This window comes from Argiope bruennichi, chromosome 1 (genome assembly GCF_947563725.1).
Source record: "Argiope bruennichi chromosome 1, qqArgBrue1.1, whole genome shotgun sequence".
NCBI lineage: Eukaryota > Metazoa > Arthropoda > Arachnida > Araneae > Araneidae > Argiope > Argiope bruennichi.
This window is the reverse complement of record NC_079151.1, coordinates 10238074-10251367: the sequence shown is the minus strand read 5'-3', so window position 1 is coordinate 10251367 and position 13294 is coordinate 10238074.

Sequence of the window (13294 nt, the reverse complement as noted above, 5' to 3'; positions counted from 1 at the left end):
TTAAAGTAGAAATTGCCGCTAACAAAGAGCGAACGAATACTTCTTTTTGCCGCTAACAAAAGAGCGAGCGGTGCCTACTTGCACCAGTTTCACACCAACTCTCAGGGAGAAGTGTTTACAAAAAAAACTTAAGTGCGCCTCCCTTACATTCCAAACATACATATGGGTTAGCGCATACTGCGCCATCTATGTTCAGTATTAATCTTTACTGTATGAATAAATATACAAAGAATAAAAAATACAAATAAAGTAATTAAATAAAAACAAAATATTATAAATAATAAAATCACATAAACACCCGGCATTGCCCGGAATACATTTTCGTCTAATATTTTTAATATTAAATTCCTTTTTTACAAATTAATATAATACCCATACTTCTTTTATTACATTACACCACTTGATTGACGGCCCTTGGGAATTGGTCACTTGTAATTGCTTGACGATGAAGGGTGCACCAGTCCTTCCTTCTTTTCTTTCTTTTCGTTCAAGTTTTTAAGCATAGTTAAATGATTACATGAAACCAATAAAAAAGTTTCCAAAAGATATAAAACAGGAATTTCAAAAAAGTGATAGAATAATTAATTAGAGTTTTACAGCTACCTGTTTTCAAAATTATTTTCGCTAAATTTGATTAATAACTATTGAAGGGAAAGAAGGTACATAAAATAATTTAGTATCATCAAAAAGATAAAATTTTGAATTTTAAGATAGTATGAAAATATTTCTTGAAGGGTAATTTCCACAGAAATTATCGTAACAAAATGGCAACATTTCGGTTCATTTCTAATTAATTGCTTATTTTACTAACTTTTGCATTTTGAAAAAAATGACCGCATGCTTTCTCTTGTACTAAAATTAATTGTATAAATTTTGGTTGAAACCAATAACTAAACTATTAGATCGAAAAAAATCGTGTTTTCCGTGTTTAAATAAAATTCTGTTAATAAGAAAGGAAAATTTTTATATGGAAAAATTATAGATATAAAACACCTATAAAATGAACTGTTGAAATTCAAGATAAATTAACTATTTCAGGAATAATGAGAAAAAAAACACACATCAATTTGGAAAATATTTTGATTTTTTAAAATTTTAGTGACAATTTTTAAATTTCAATTAAAGCCATGTTGCGGGGAAAAAAATAAAGAATTCAAGAGTAAATATACGATTATTTATCTCCTTTTTTTCTTTCAAGCAGACCTTACGCAACGATCTTAATGTCTCTCATTTTGTATCGTAATAAAAAAGAGTCGTGATCAAAGGCGGCTCTAATCATTTGATAGCCGAATCTCCTTCTGAAACTTACGTAATACCCCGAAGAACTTTAAACGATGCTCTCTTACTCTTAGCGATGCCTCTTTTCTTCCGCAGACTGTCAGCTTATATTTTTTAGCAAGATAACATTCTACTTTCTGGTGATTCGGTTAATTCATTACGTATTGTATCAAATCTACATTTTAAAAGGAATAGCAGAAAACCGAATTATGATAGAACTATCTATTAAATTCATGTCGCTTTTCTTCAATATCGATATGGTTAGAATACCTATAGTAAAAGGATTGTTTATTTTTTGTATTGGGTTATATTGAAGTCATTATTTATTTTACGTGTTATAATGGAAGTCGTTGTTCTAAATATTGTTAAATGGAATGTGGAATGAAGAAATGTGTTGTTAGAATACCCTACAGAAAGCGAGTTATCGCAACCCGTTAATTAGAAACTATGTTTTAATACCGTTTTAGTAAGAAGGTTATCGCAATTTTATGCATGTTATATATGGAAATTATTATTCATGAACAGAAATTGCTATTTCTAAACATGGTTGAAATCTATGATCTAACTTTCACATCCTACCATCTTAATAATGATTCAAATAGATACTCTTACTAGTTTACATCTAATGCACCGAGGGAAAAAAAATTGAATGAATGAATGAAGTTCAAACTCCTTTTCTTTTGATTTTCTTCCTAATATTTTTTTATATGAAATAAGGAGGGAAGTGGGTTTTGCAGTTGCCTTCTTTATAACAAAATTTTTCTTTTATTCAAATTCTAACCAGCTTGCCTCACCAAATACCATTCTTCAATTTTCTAATTGTTTATTTATCTATCATCCAGACGCATGTCATTGCCCCCTCTCACATCCCTTATAAAGTCGTTCTCCAGGTATGTATTTCAGGCTGCAGTTAATTTCCGGTCACGCTACGGACCGCCATCTGAAGACGCAAATGATCGTTTAACCCTCATCTATTTCCTCATTACTTCAAACGAGTGCGGTTGTTCAGGGTAAGACTTCAACAGCTTGATTTCATTTTCCTGGCTTAAGCAGTCATGCGTGCTGATGTTTTGCGCAGACGAACAAAGAGTCCTTGAAAAGATAAGAAATAGTTTTTTAAACAGCACAATGTTATTAATATTATATAAATAATAATTTTTTTCAACTAAAATACATTGCTATGAATATGGAAATAATCCCTCCCCCACACAAATTCGTTGCCGCGGCATAAAAAAAAAAAAAAAAAAAAAAAAAAACAGAATCCAAATGCAATATAATTAGTGCTAATACTATTAAAGTATTGTCATCATGAATATATAAGTGTACAAAATTTCGAAACTCTGAGTGATGAGTGAAATATATATTACAAAACTCCATTTTTACAAACATAAAACAATTAAAATTAGATAACTGTTTAAAAAAACTAGGATGTGGTATCGTTTATTCTCGTATTATAATGTCACTGTGCAGGTTTTACAAGTAACCTGGATTCAATAATAAGTGCGTTTACGTGCTTTGCAACGAAACGCATATCTTTAAAAGTATTCTGAAATTATCGAAAACTGCTTATTTTCCTGATACCATGACTGTTATTTCACAATAAGAGAGATCGGGGCTAATTGTAACAATTTTTGGAAGACGCTTATATTTTTAAATTCCTTGGTTATAATTACTTGTTTTTGTAGATTAACTGTTCATTCAAATTTGCATTAAAAACATTCAGCAATTTTGCTGATTTTAGCACTAGAAATTTGTTTTTAAAACTTGTCAGCTGCTACAGCTTCCTCAGATATGGGGCAGAATCACCGTTGACGGAAACAAATGATAGAATGTATTCAAATTCACACGGGGGCCGCGGTGGCAAGGTTTCAGCTGCGAGACCGGAGAATTCGAAGTTCGATGTCCGACTTCACCGAAGAGCTCATGTGTAACCGGTCTGTTGCATGTCAAATCCGCCTGGTCCAAACGCCCTCCCGCTGGTGCTATGCGGAGTTTCGGAGAGGCGGGTGTCAGCTCAAGCGCCGTTCACGTCATCTGACCGTGACTTAATACTGCGACTTAATACTCAAAATATCCCTAGCTTTGTTAGGAATATTTTGCTATTGCTTGCTTTAAAAACGCTATTGATTGCTTTAAAAACGGATCGTTAACGTTCCTAACTAATTCCTATCTTCCATAATTGGGTATTTGAAGTTTAAGCATTGAAATTATTCCTCTTCATGAGAATCACTGATCGCAGTAGCGTATTTTTAATGACTCGACTTCGAAGCCGGATTCAAAACCCAATTTTACCAAAAAAAAAAAAAAAAAAATCGTCATACTGGCTAATCTAGTGCATGCAAAATCTATCGGTGTCAAGCGTATTCCGATTGGTTTGGCACGGAAACTTAAAAAACGCAATGCCAACTTAGATACTATCCTTGTCATTTGAGCGCAGTTCAAAATTTCGTGGATTTTTCCAAAATAACTCTAACGTTGCTCCAAAGCAATATGTTAGTGTAATATATAATGATATAATAGATCACCAGAATTGCTGTACGTATCTCCGCAAACTAGGGGGAAACCATTTTTCTTTTTCAGAATCCGAATGTTAGTTCAAATTCTTCTTTTTCATCCGTATTTTTCTTGTCTTTTCTCTTTTGAACTTTTTTTTTTTAAATCTTTAATTTTCTTTTATCCTTTTTTTTTTTCAATTCTAATTTGGTTTCTTTTCAATTGCTTCTCTTTCATGTGGGTCAGAAGAGACTTTATTATTATTATTATCATTATGAGAGCTTTTGCCAGACTCCCTCCAAGGTGAATCCTTCGGAAGCGATCTAATCTTTGAAAGGACATGCCGATATTTAAATTAGAAAGAGGAATTTCACAAATCACACATAATTTAAAATAAATTTCACAGTTTGTAATCTGTTGCACCTTGCCCCATCCCTAAATTTGGGATCTTTCGTTGATTAATAAAGAAATATTACAATTAGAAAAAAAATAAAGCAGCAATTTAAAACTTAATATATAGTAAAAATAAATAAATAAAAATGTATTTAAAAAAAAAGCAATTAAATTTTACAAAATTTCCCCTTCCCACACTAGCTTAAACGGAACATATGTTAACAACTTCTCTTGCCCGTTTCGATTGGTATCTAATTATGGTGATTTTATAAGACCTGTCCTAAAAGTCTTATTTAGGGAAAATTTTGAAAGCCTCGGCGTAAACTATGTGTTACAAATAATCAGCATTGCCCAAATGATGTTTTATGGGATTTGCTTTAAACACTGCTTATTTGTGATCCCCTTTTCGAAAAGAAGTAATTCCCCTTTAAACTTAGAGAATGAAATAATTTTATTTTCAGAACTTACTCTTAAATAATTTTTTAAAAAATGAATCATAACTTCCCTAAAATTATTATGTTTAATATTTCCAATTACTACAATTATGGAAATGTAAGGATAGCGCAAATAAATGCAAAATCTAAAAAATGCCTAATTTTTTTCTCCGGATCTGAATAGAAACACCGAAAGAAAGAAATAATACAATAAAAATATTTTTTTTCTTTGGACGTTCCCTGGAAGTTTGCAATATGAACCAAATATCTTGAATACAAGAAAAAAGCATACACAAAATATGCAAAGGAAATGTATAACAATCATTAAAAAAAGAACTGATTTCGGTATCTTTCCTAATACTCATTCCTTTAGACATCCTCGAGACCGAAGAAAAACGCCACTTTTGCAGGTGTTCTTGTCTTTCAGTCGGTCTATCAGGGAACACCAGAACAGCATACGTTAGATAAATGAAATCGCGTGTACGGGTTTTACACCTACATTGAAGATTTGCATCAAAATTTGGAACAAACGGGCCAATAGAAGCCTGTGTGTAATTTGGTATGCATCCAAAAAAGATTCAAAAAGGCAAATTGATAGTTAAACGAAATTTGGCATGCAATTTTCTCGCTACAATTGTAGACTTGCATCGGAATTTGGACCGAGTTCCTTCATGGATTGAAATTTGGAATGCAATTTTCTCATCGAAATGTGCAGATTTGCAACAGATTTTGGTCCTAATCCACCAAAGGATTGACGACTAACTACGCGCTATATTATGAATATACGATAAAATAGAATTGTGATCGTGATAATTAGAAAAGTACACCTTCCAGTTACATTTGTTTTAGATCTTAAATTGGCTACAGATGCACAGTTTGCAGATTGCAAGCAAACATTCTTTGCTGGTTCCAAAATTGCAGCTCACTATTTAATTGCATACACAAATTCATAGATGGGGACGATTCCAAAAATTTTAAAACAAGTTTTTTTGTTATCCTAAAAAGTTTAAAGTTTTGATTTTTTTTTTGAATTTCACAAAACGTTTTAGATTGCATTTATTTATGATTAGAGGGGTTTGCCTCTTTCTCGCTAAGACAACTCGCAGCAATCCTCCAACGTTTACCATGCAAACTCTTCTCTCCTCGCTAGCTATAATGAGGATTCTGTGCGTCCCAGCAAAATAAATAATTAAATTTCAGCTGAACTGATTTGCTTTCGAATCTGTAATTTAAATCAGCAGAGAACAAAAGTTGGACTTTTATGAATGTTCACAAATCTGTTTCAAACTGAGAAAAAATCGTCAAATTCTATTTCAACGTCTAACGCATTTTTCTGGGGAAAAAAATGCCGAACTTTCCTATATAATTGACGCAGTACAAACGTTACAACATTTTCTGACTGTCAAAAAAGATTTTTTTTTTCATTTTGTACACATTTAGAATAGAAATTCAACAATCAAACGAAACTTATAAAAAAAGTTATGGAAATGCCGAAAGATAAACGTGAGTTGCAAGATATATAAAGAGAATCCTCAAAAGAAATTATTTTGATTTATTAATAAAAAGAATTGTAATATGTCGTAATTAGGGATTGCAATACCGGTATACCGGGATACCGAATACCGGTATTTTGAGCCATTTGCACAATTTTGTAATACCGGTATTCGCAAGTTTAAATACCGGTTTTTCGGTATTTACTAGAAATTTTTAAAATGGTCTCCACTATATGTTCAGGTATCGCGAACATAGCAATATAGTATACGATTTGTTTTTATGTCTCCCTAACGGGCGAAATTAATTAGCTAATGAATTGCTTAAATCTAAATTAGCGAAACATGGATTATACCTGAAAGAAAATATTGCATCCATAACGACTGATGGAGCAACAATTATGAAAAAAGTTGGAAAGTTGATTGGTGCAAATCAGCAGTTGTGCTATGCACATGGAATTCAATTAGGAGTAATAGATGTATTATACCAAAAATATAAAGAACAGAAGAATCCAAATACTGAGGATATAGAAACTACGGATTCCAACTTTGAAAAGAGTAGGAGTGAGATTGATATTGACAATGAAGATAATGACAATGTAATTGTGGAAGAAGATATTGCTAATGAGGATGAAATATTAACCTATCAAGAATTGCTTCCTATAATTTATAAAGTTCGAAAAATTGTTAAAATATTTAAACGTTCCCCTATAAAAAGGATATATTACTAAAATATATACTAACTGAAAATAAAACAGAATATATGTTAATATTAGATTCTAAAACACGTTGGAACAGTTTACTCCTAATGGTGGAACGATTTTTGAAACTGAGAAATCCAATCCAAAAAGCAATAATCGACTTAAACTTGTAAATCAATTTTTCAGATAGTGAATTTGACTTAATATCCAGAACTATATCAGCTCTACTTCCAATAAAACTGACTATTGAGGCATTATGTCAGAGAAATTCTATTTATTAACAGCTAATGCAACAATAAATTTCATGTTGCAGCCACTGAAAGAACAGCACACATTAGTATCTGAAGAATTATATATTACATTCAAAAATCGCATAAAAGAAAGGCATACCGAAATAGAAAATGTCTTATGGTATTTGCATAATTCTAATGATTTTAAAAATGAAAAGAAGAAAAGAAAAGAACCAATTCAAATATGATTAAGTTAGAGTAAAGTTTCTTAAAATTTTTCCCACAAACCTATCCGCATTCAGAATTCGGTTCAATTATCGAAGATTATGATGTCACTACTGTCGATAGTGAAAAGGAATTGTCTCTTGAACAAAAATTAGAATTAGCGATAAATAAAAAAAATTCAACGAACCAAAATACAATACAGAAATCAGCTATATCCAAAACCATCCGACGAGAAATCGATTTATTTGAAGATGAGGGATTTAGAGGTAAATACTTGGAAAAAGTATATCGCGCATTGCTAACAGTACCACCAACTAGCGTAGATGCCGAAAGAGCGTTTTCTATAGCTGGTCATTTTTACACAAAATTACTTTTCTGGCTTAATGATAGTACAATTGTTGCATTATGTTTTTTTAGATCGCATTTCAAAAATTTGTAATAGTACCACAAACTGATGATATTTACACTTTTTTTTCGTGATTTAAATAAATAAAATGCTTCTTTACTTTTTATATACTGTTATAATTTATAAGTTACAAATTATTTTTTGTGATATTTACACTCTCTAACAAAACTGGCAAATAAAAAAAAGAAACACCTGTGTTCTCTTTCTTTTCCCAAAATTTCTAATACCGGTATTAAAACCGGTATCCCGGTATTAAGATTTTAAAAATACCGAATACCGGTATTGAAATTTTGGTCCGGTATTGCAATCCCTAGTCGTAATGTAAATAGCACAATTATCACAGAAAAGGTGATTTATAAATTTAAAAAATCCTGCTTTTTTATGCTTTCATTTTAAACAAGGTAGAACAAAATCTATTGGTGTTGAAAATATTTTTTTTTGAAATAATGAAAATATTATGACGGCATATTCAACAAAATAAAACCAAGAAAAGTGTAAGAGTTATAAATGCTGAATTTTAAACTAAACAACATGCTCACAGCTACACTAATAATCAATGTTTTGATGCCTCTGAGAATTCTCTGAAACAATGAATCCCTAACAATGAAAAAACAGACACAGACCGAAATATGAACTACGTATTAAGCAACATCACGATGGCTATATTTATGTTCAAAGTACATCTTCGTAACCGCATTTAAGCAAACAATCTGAATATTTTAAAACTAATTATTTCATTGTCTTCCTCAACGTTTTTCAAAACTTCCTTTGATTCATTCATTTCGATGCTGAAGTAATATTTCTTTTTTTCCAATATTTATTACTTTTTTTTCTATAATATTTAACAAAAATTTTAGATTCATGTTTAACTCGCCAAAAAGAAAGTTCAAACCAAAATTGCATTCGTTTACTGAAATCACATGACACATCGAAAAAAGGCGAAATCACATGTCCCATCAATTGTTGCTTGTGTTGCTTTAAACTTCAGCTAAATAAGACTTTCCACGAGAAAGCCGTTCAAGGTAAGTATTTACAAATGGTATCCAACAGCTAAGTTCCGTTTTCAATTTTTTACTATGAAAGCGATGTGTTCGTCATTTCATGCAAGTGCGCACACTTTCACGATTCATTGGAGAACAATAGAAGTCATTTTTAAATTGCTGAGTAATGCGTCGGCTGCATGTTGACAGTTTAATATATTTTAGAAATTGAGTATGCCGCCTCATGCGAGTTACTTTTTATCATTTGAAGTTTACGAACAAAATGCGATGAGTGATTCGATGGAAGAAAGGCAGATGCAAAATTTCAATGGAGGATGTGAACATGTTCACGATGAGGAACGATTGGGCGGTGGTTTCTGATTCATGATGACATACAAGCAGGAATTGAAAAGGATTAAGAATTGCAGATTCGCAATTATGACATTGCCATTGCAATTTTCTCAAATTTCCCACTCACTTCATCACTGAATTATTATTTTTATTTTGCGGTATTTTTTTGCGACGAAAGCATGCAAAAACTATTAAAATAAAATGCTTCAAAAATGGTGGCAACACCTTTGAGAAATAGCTGAAGCATTGTATTTCATCTATATCTATACTTATAATAAAGCAGAATGCGTGTATTTGTATATGTGTGAGTTGGTGCTCTCCATTGGCATCCACTGAACTGGTATTCTTCAGCTATTACACCAAATTATGAAAAATATTTTGTAGTACACATAAGACTTAAATGCTAAAAGACTTTGTTTTCAGTAGGCTTTTTAAAAAATGCTTGGTTTTAGTAAAACATGCTTTTTTTAAAATATTAATGCAGTTTAATCATTTCTACTTTAATATAATGCTGAAATTTTACGAGAGCTGACATAGAAATACTATGTCAGAAAATTAGAGAGATACATAGCAGATTATAGCTTAATGCCTTTATAATAGCATGTGTGTGAATTATACGACTATCAACATTTGAAGCTTACAAATATTTTGATCAAGAAATTAAAAAACAAGTTACATAAAATATTTAATTGAAAATTTTTAATGAGCATTAAGATTGGCGAACCGGCTGGTCGACAAAGGCGGCTAGTAATACAATACAAATACTTTTGTAATAATTGTTTTCTTTCTTTTAACTGCTGAATGGAACTTAATTTTTGAATACACTTATATAATGATTTAGGTACTTTGTAAACACGTATTTTCTAAACAAAAAAGTAGGTTCTCGCGATGTTTTGGGGGTAAGGCCTCGGCTTCGATGTCAGAGAATTTCAGCTTCCACCTAAACGCCGCCGTTTAAATGGGCATGACGTCCACTAAATGCGTCGAGGTCCACTGTTCTCTCGAATAGAATCAATACACTTACAGAAATAATAATAATAATAATAAAACTTAAGAGAAAAACTAGTAGGTAAGGTCTCGTAATGGTAAGGTCTCGACTTTGGAGATTAAGGGTTCCTGATGCCAAGCCGATTTTACTAAAGATCTGCTATGTATGTGGGTCTGTTTAGCGCTAAATCCGATGCTGTGCTAAGGAAGTTTGTAGAGTTGCTCCAAAAATTACAAAGTCCGTCCCAAAGTATCTTTAGCATTCCTCCAAACGGAATGTATGCAGGTTCAATTTACATAAGAAAGCAATAGTTTAGATTAAATTAAAGCAATCATTAATCGGGAAAAGATCGCTGATGTAATTTAAGCAAATATGTATAATCATCTGTGAACATAACGCGCTAACGTAATTGACACAACAATTGTTCTTATTGCCGAATGACAAAAATCAAATGCAAGAAACTATTGTAAAAATTTCAGATGGCTTCATTGAATATTTTTGCAGTTGCACGAACCGAGCTCTTAGCTTAGTTAATTGATGAAGTTGTAAAATATTATTAAATTGTTCGATTACTATATCATCAAAATTCCATTTAATCAAAGGAAAGAAGTTATAAAAGAACTTAATTTTTTTTTAATAAATTTTTCCCAATTTTAATTATATTATTGAATTTAGTTTGATACTCTATGTTTTTAAATATTATAGGGGAATCATTAACTCCGTTGTAAGATTTTCACTTCCGCTATATTTCACAATATGCTTTTTTAATTCGCAATACATTGATTCATTTGAATTCATGTTTTTCATTTGTAAAAAGTTACAGATGAATTTAGAAAATAAATGCTCCATATTTATAATTTACAATTTAAAATGTCAATAATCTAGACGAACAAACTGGTTGCTAAAGTCGCATAGATTTTAAAATTCCGTTGAGAGATTGAAAGAAAATTTTCTGCTCTATTTTAGATACTTTTCTAACCATATTTAGCTGTCCAGTCAATGACATTGAACATTTTCTGAAAACCTATTTTACTAAGGCTTTTTTTTTTTTGTATTTTCAATTGCGGGTGAAAAGATTTAATAAAGTGAATAAAAAAATCCACCTCATAACGAATTGAAGGCCATCGGGAAATTTTTCGCAAGGTTGTGAGGGTCATTACCTCGTTTCCGCATGCGAACGCAAGATTCGACTCTGTTTACGCAATAGCAGCCAAGTAGATTCGAAAAGATTACAATTTATTACTTTCGTATGGAAGTTCTTGCAAAAAGAGATCTAGGTGAGTTATTTAGAATCGAAGTATTTAATCAGAACAATGCTTTATTGATTGCAAGAACGTTTAATAGTCGCGAGAAATTTCCGTCGCTTTTTATTTGTGATTCTCATATATTTGTAAGCAACAATAGCAAAAAAAATCACTTTCATTTAATATGATTTCTTGAAAAGCTATTTTAAGAGCCATTTTTAAAATTTAGTATTAATTGATTTTTTACGTTTCACATTATCATATACTAAACTGACGAAAAAACCTTAATAAGCGGCCTAAAATTCATAAATGAGATTTTGATGGATCTCGTTTTTGATCTCCTTGATTCAGAAAAAGGCACTGGTCTGCGAATAAGGTAAGTGACAAACCGAAAGGAATGAAACGAATGAATAAAATCTGATAGGAATTAATACGAAATTATACTGGATGTGGATGAAATATTATATACATTATATATACTAAATGTGTATGAAATTTTGGACCGTATCCGTCTTTGTAAAGTTTATCTATTTGATTGCCAGACACGCAACGTTCGAAATAGATGAAACTCAGTGTCATATATATATATATATATATATATATATATATATATATATATATATATATATATATATATATATATATATATATATATATATATATATATAACGCTGCGTGGCACAGAAATCTCTCTTAGTATTTATTACCGAAATTCAACCATTAAATGTAAATATAGCATCAGAGTGTTTCATTAAATGTTTTTGCAGCTGCATTGAATTTAGAGCTTCGCTTAGTGAATGGGTGAAAAATATTATTAGGAATGCTCTGGAAATGGTTCGCCCTATCACCAAAATGACATTCAATCAGAGGAAAGAAGACAAAAAAAAAAAAAAAAAAAAAAAAAAAAAAAAAAAAACAAGAAATAGGCTTCAAACAGAAAGATGATGGATCATGAAAATAAGCTAAATCGCCATCGGATAGGTAATCCCGATGATTTAACAATGGAAAGTGACCCTATTTTACAAAAAATTATCTTTCAGAAATGATCTCTGTATTATCTAAAGACTTTTAAAGAAATTATATATTTACTGATATCAATTTTAGTTCCATACAAGTTTTTTTCTACATTTTAATAATAATATTATTTTTAATTAATTTATTAAAAATGAAATAAAAACAGTTATTAATATTATTTTTAATTAAATAATTAATATTAATTATATTAATTAATATTATTGATAAAATAATTAGTATTATTTGTTGTTGTTGTTGCTAATCTCCATGGTCTGACTTAGTCAGACCAAATCCAAAAATCCGTTGACAAGAAGAAAGTCAAAAACGAGGAAGGGAGAAGAATAAATTTCTCCCCAATGAAATCCTAGACAGTCCAGAATATGTTCAGCAGAGGCCTGATGCTAGCAGCATTTCGGGCAAAGAAGGTAAAATTTTTCACCCTGAGAAAAGAAAAGACATTTAAGGTGGCCACTGGCAAGGCGCGACAGACAAGTGTTGGTTTTTCTATCACAAGGAAGATTCACGCTCAATGTCTTTAAATATTCTGATGGAATACAGATTCACCCATCAAAACTTTCAATCGCACATTTTTGCCAACTATTCATTCCGTAGTAGAATTTTCACTTTTTATTTCGTAATATATACATTTTTTAAATTTGAAGTAAAGCGCTTCAATTGATTTCATATTTCTCAGTCGCATAAAATACCAAGATGAATTTAAAAAATTCCAATTTGTATTAAAGAATTAATTGTTTAAAATTTCAATCATTTGGGAGAACAAACGTGTCGCCAAATCTGTGAAAAAAAAACCTTTGGTCTAAATTCAGTAGCGGGTTGAAAGTCATTCGGTATATTTATTTGTTTGTACTGAGAAAGAGAACTTTTATTTTAAGTTATGATTTTAAGAAAAATATTTTAATTTCGTTTAATGAATAATAAATGTGTTTTTAAAAATTGCAATTTTTGCATTATACTCTTATTTTTAGTGTACTAGAAATGTGGATAATTTTGATATAAAAAAAGTTCGTTAACGACAGGAAAACCAAGGCTATTTTTCGGAGTATATT